Genomic DNA, 6,563 nt, shown 5'->3' on the forward strand with positions numbered 1-6,563 from the left:
GTTTATGTGTTAATATGATTGTGATAGCATGTGTATACCCCTTTTCATAACACTTAGCCTATTCCATAGTCTAAGTGTGAGAAGGCTGGGGTTTACACCACATGTGTTTAGGTTGTTTAGAAATTTTCATTCTGTTATGTGATTTGGTTTGGTAAGTATTATATCTTCTCCCACTTAGCCTATTGCATAGTCTAAGTGTGAGAAGTTTTTGATATATAATATGTTTTTGCATGTTTTATTTCGTGTGAGCATGATTTATGTGCTTTAATGTTGTTCTCCCACTTAGCCTATTGCATAGTCTAAGTGTGAGAAGTTTTGTGGACATAGTATGTTTTGCATATCTAGTTTTTTGTTCTACATTGTCTATGTGTTCTCTATGTTCGTTACTCTTCTCCCACTTAGCCTATTGCATAGTCTAAGTGTGAGAAGTTTAATATATATTATGTTTTCCATGTGTTATATGTTTTTCTGTGTTTTCTGTGTCCTACGTGTTTGATACTGGCCATCCTGTTTTCCACTTCACTGAGCTCGCTTGAGGGCATGCAAGGATGAAGTGGGAGGGGGGAACCTAATGGCTAGGATAACTGTTTCAAATTGACGGTGAGGGGAATTGATGGAAATAAAGCATGCTAAAAAATGGAAACTACCCCCCCCCCATTAGATCCTAGTCAGTACAGATGATACGAGTATGAGAGAAAAGCCCAAACTTAAGGCCAGATACGAAAGCCCTCTTAACTTAAATGGTGAGTTAGAAGCCTAAAAGTGGAACTACTTTCCGCTAAATATATAAAAAAAAGAGAAGAATGGCTGCCACATGATGTATAGGCCGAAGTGACCGCGTGTAGCAAAATCCTAAGGGCAGTAGGAAACCTCCCTCTAAAAATAAAAATAAAAATAAAAATAAATTCCTTCCCTTAGAACCCTTTTTTCTAGCCCCTCTCCTTTAAACCCCGATATAACCTACTAGCCACTAGGACTGTGTGTATGAAAGGCATAAGGCAACAAGCTACTGATCAAGAGTAGAGGCAGAGAACCAACTGGAGAAAGAAGCAGAAAATTGAAGAAAACTGGCCAGGAAGAAATACTTGATCCTAAAAAAAAAAAGAGAGAGACTGAAGAAAAATGGAGAAAATGGTCTGAAAATTTTTTTATCTAGACCACAAAAAAAGAGAAGAAGGAATAAGGGTGGCGAAGCCACAAAGGAGTCTACTGACCAGTTGGAGGCCGAATCGTGAAAAACATCAAGCCAAGCAAGAAGAAATGCCAAGCGCCCAAGTACACACAGCTCCTCCGCATCAGTAATAAAGTAATGTTATTTTAAACCTTAGAGCCTTAGGAACATCCACCCCAAACATTACAAGCCCATAGCCCCGTTACAAGCCAATAAAGACCCTTAGGAGCTGCGCGTGAGATTTAAGTTCGAAGCATTTGTGGTTTAGCATTGAGAGAAAATCAGTCCTAACATCCCCTGTGAGGAATGAGTGACTGAGTAAATCCAGTGTTTGGCCTAGAGTTGGGTAATCTTGACAAGCGGATATATGGCTAGGAAGGAAAAGGGGGCGGTGGAAGTTCGAGGCTGCTTACAGCCGGATTGAACTCAAACTTGAAGGGAAGAATGGTTGAAAATATAGCCTATTCAATGTGTTTTCGTTTATGTGTTATTTTCTTTAAGTGTTTTTTCTATTTGTGTCATTTTAGAGTGTTGCATCTTTTGTTCTTTTTAATTTAGGGTCGGTTAGGGGAGGTAACCAGGCTTGCGAACTCAACTCATTATTTTTATTTATTTTGTTTCTTCATACTTGAGGACAAGTATGTGTTAAGTGTGAGTAGTTGATGAGTCTCGTTCTAGGCCTTGGTTCCTGGTCAGTATAACGTGCTTTATTGGATAATATCTGCAAAATAGTTGTTAAAGTGTGCAGTTTGAGGTACTAAATCAGGAGGAAAGGATCAAAAAGAATTGGCGTGAAAAAGCAGCAAAAAGTGTGCAACTAGCCAGTATGAGCAAAAAAAGTACAAACTGACAATTATGGGCAGAAAAGGTGCAAACTGGCCAGGATGGATGCTACAGAACTGGACACAAGAAGGAAGGACTTGCTTGGAACAATCAGCTACTAAAGAGGGGCAAAGTTGTCATTTCGCATGAAGGGCAACCCTAGAAATTAGGGCAAACCACCCTATAAATAGGAGCTGAACATGAAAAGACTTATCACTTTATCATTTTTTTTACATCACTTATCACTTTGAGAACACTTTGTGGGAGAATAGCTCCATTAGCTCTAAGTTCCACTCTCTAAATCCAGCAGCCTGCCATGAAGATTCCGGCCACCAGCCGGCGGGGAGTCATCATGCCTGAATCATTCCAGCCGTCGTAGTCCAGTTCCAGTTTCAGAAGAAGCCATCGGCCATTTACATGCTTTCTTTTAATGTTTTCTTAGTTTAAGAACTTGTTTTACTTGCATTTGTCTCGGATTTCAGTAGTTAATCTGTTTGAAGCATCTTATGGTTTGAATGTTTGAATGAAGTTAAGTTTTTATGGTTTTATTTGAGTTTCAGCTTTGTTATTGCTTTAAATCTCTCTAGTTAGCTAGATCTGATAGTTTTATGTTGTTTAAGTGCTTGAATCTGCCTAGCTTAGTTAGATCTAGTCTTTCCTCAAGTGTTTACAAGTTTTAATCGGTTTAAGTTTCACAAAAATGCATGGAATTCGTTTCTGCTTGTGTCTGTCACCCTGTCCTGTTGACCAGTATGCGTAAATTTCAGTTTTTCTTGCTTTCGTTCTTGATTTCAAGTTAAATATTGCATTTACGAATTTTTGAGCTTGAGCATTCATCAATGGAGTTTGTTAGATCTGGTTAGTTTAGCTTGGTGAAGAAGAAAATGTCACAATCAAAGATATGTTGCTTTTGTTACTTTTTGCTTTTGTACTTGCACTTTTTTCAGCTTTTCTACAAACCCAGCAGTCAGTCTGCCAGCATGTCCTTTGATTCCCTTTACCTTTTGTCTAGCCATTTTTAGTAAGTTTCATCTAGTAGCTTCTCATATGCATAACTAGGTGTCCAACTTTCACATTCACGTACACATCCAATAGCATTAAGCATTTAGTTACCTACTGGTCAGTATAGGTAGAGTCTCATTTTAATTTTACACCTAGGTAGAACTCAACCCCAAAAGCGTGGTAGCTAACCAACCCTTCCAAAATGTCTTTGCAATTTCACTTCGCCTACATCCATCTCTGTGGGATCGACCCTTACTCCACTATACTAGCCAGTAGAAGTGGGTTGAGGTATTTTTGTTGACAAGAGGCTTTAGGCACAGACCCAACGACACAGCTAGGTCTAGGCACCCTCCTGGCCAGTTGACACGCACACTCAGAGTCGCCGCCCTAATATAAAACCTCGTCTTGTCAATATGTGAGTGGAATGAGTTAGTGGAATGTGGGGTCTCTTTATCATTTATAGTAATTATGAACCGGGACTCTTATTCGTGGATGGACCAAAATGAAAAAAAATGGGACTCTTATTCATGGACGGAGGGAGTAAATACGATTCACTATATTCCGATTTTTTAATCTTCAAGACAAAGTTAAAAAAAAAATAGTGAATTTTATTATATCTTTGGGACATATAATCTTAAACTATGATTTCAACGTATGCTAGATTTTAGTATTTTCACATTTTCAAAAAAAGTGAAGAAGTCCTATTTATGATTTTACTTAAAATATTGATAACATAAACCGACTGGTATAACCAAAAATAGACAAAACGAAAACTTAAATACTCCCTCCGTCCCATAGAAATTGGCCCTTTAGAGTTGACACGGGTTTTAATGCGTAATTTGGTAAAGTAAAAGAGAAGGAGAAATGTAGTTGAAATTGTGTAGTAGATGGTGGATCCATAAATGAAAATATAAGAAAGAAGGAGAAAAAGGTTACCATAAATGGATATGTGACTATTTGTATGGGACGGACGAAAAATGAAATATGGTCAATTTCTATGGGACGGAGGGAGTATATACTTAGATATTAACTTAGCTCCTACTACCTCCATCTATAAAAAGTAGACTAATTTTATCATTTTGAACCGTTCACCAAAATTAGACCAATTCAAAATATAGAAAGTTTTATACAAATACCAACTCTAAACATCAATCTAAATGTGGATCCCACAATCCACTAGCACTACTTCCACCACATTTTCCCTCTCTCTTTATTACTTTATCAATTACACATTAAACTCATGTCATTTACAACCTTGTCTATTTTTTATGGATGGATAAAAGTATCACACTCGTTCATTATACGACTTATTTGATTTTCTACTTTCGCTAAAATATGAAACTAAAACCATATCTATACTTATATAGTGAGAGTTTTTTGAAAATTTACAGAAATTAGGGAAATGTAGGCATTGGTTGGTATAAATGATAAAATTAATCTGTTGGAGCTTCTCCAAGAGGCTTTGAACCCCTTTAAATACCAGGTTCTACTACTTACAGTGGCTTTAAGAGTGATAGGACTGGAGAGAATTGCGTAGGATGAGAGGGAATGTGGCGATAGCTGAACATGGTGAGAGGACGGCATTCGTGGCGGGGGCCAACTGAAGCGTGGGCTGGCCATGTCCACTGCGCGTGTGTGCAGAGAAAGAGAGTTGATGACTGATGACAATTGTGCTTGGTAATTGGATCGCACCAGAAAAGTCGAGTCAGCCTACCCTTTGAGTTAACCTCAAAATCATGGGTCAACGCCGGACATATCTCCTTCTTCCTCTTCATGTCATTCAAGACCATCTGGGCATCGGCACCCTCCGCATGGGCTCTAAGATCACGCTAATGACGGAACCAGAAAATAGTACGTCGGATACAATGAAATTTAATAGATAAAAATGTAATATTGAAATAAATATTAAAAACACATTACAGTAGCCACATTTTTTTGTTCGAGATTTTTTATGTGGGATATATAGTTGATTTAGTACTCAATATTTTTTCATTAATTTAAAAAAAAATCAGTAAAATAAAATAGAAATACTAATGAAACTAATAAAGGAAAAAATTTAAAAATAACTATGTTTAACTAATCCAGTACCAAAACTAACTAAAGCCCCGTAATAAAATAGGCCCAAAACTTTTGGCCTTAACCTAACTAAAGCAGCCTTCGTCTTCCTCATCTTTCCAATGTAGAATATTTGAATTTGAAGTGTTACTTCCCCAATTTCTCTCCTCAATTCTTCCTAATATTGTTTCCCACTCTTCTTATTTGATGTAATCTAAGTTATCGTGGGGTCGGAAGTGTATCTGTGATGGGTGGAAGATCGATTATGTCATTCTCCGGCAGTGCCCGGTGGACCGGCGGTTGGGTCGGTCGACCCCACTCGACCCCACCTGGGTCCGTCTCTGGATCACGCCTATAGTTGCGAACCTCCACAACCGTCCACCTGACATAATCCAAACCACGAAGGACGTCGCTAAGTAGCCTAAAAGTTAACGTGGGAACGATATTTGCACTTGCACAATTCCCTATGAAGGTCAATATTGCGATTAAGACTCATAAATCGTTTATGCCGTAACTCAACCGTGTCGTGATTATGTTGTTCAACAAAATTTTGAACAACGTAACCTGACTCTTTACTTAACTTAAATGCAACTTTAGCATTACAAAGTCATTTTCTAGAGTAACGTTTGTGTTTAGCCTAAGGCTGTTTATGATTGACTCGTTTCTCACCTTCTCTACTATACACAACGTTGTGACAAGATCTCCGACTCTCTTAGACCAAGGATATATAACAATGAGATAAAATTAACAAAAATAATTGTTATATATAAGAGCCGAAAAAGGGTCATTTAAACAAATCATTGATACAGTTAAAATATTAAAAGGATAGAAATCAAATATTAAAATCAGTTCATATCAACAAAACAATAGTTCATTTCAATAAACAAATACAGAATAAATAAAGTGACCATAAACTAAAATATTCATTTCTAACGATAGTAACATTTACGTCATTGAATCTAAATAAAAGGAGTGTAAAACAAAAAACATAATAGAGTAAAAAAAAACACATATTACAACAAAAAAACTATACAACTAGCCGGGGTCGCATGATTCTTCCTCCGACGAATTAGAATCAGAATCAGAATCAGAACTAAAGAGAGAGCCGCCAACTAGAGATTGAACTCATCAAATATTGTTCTATAAGAGGGTGTTAGATTTGCAAGATTGTATCCGAGATTAAATTTGTAGTGTGTTTGGTTCATGAGATTCAACCCCACAACTCAATCCTAGATGGATAATTAGTCAAAGCTAACCTCTTATGACTAAAATAATTTCACAACTCAATCCTAGATTGTATCTTGGTATTATTTTATCTTGGAAACCAAACACCACCTAAGACTATTGATTAATCTCCGTAGAAGGGTGTCCAATCGTTGCATCGTGTGTAGTTGTCGGATAAAGAATGCTCGAGGCATCCATTGACATGTTGTTAAAATCAAATCCGCGTTTTGGTGCTCGACTGTTCCATTATTGCAAATCAAAGTATAAATTATGGAGATTAAAAACGAAT

The sequence above is a fragment of the Salvia hispanica genome, chromosome 5 (assembly GCF_029641045.1).
Source record: "Salvia hispanica isolate PSC_SH4W2 chromosome 5, Shi_PSC_v1, whole genome shotgun sequence".
Taxonomy (NCBI): domain Eukaryota; kingdom Viridiplantae; phylum Streptophyta; class Magnoliopsida; order Lamiales; family Lamiaceae; genus Salvia; species Salvia hispanica.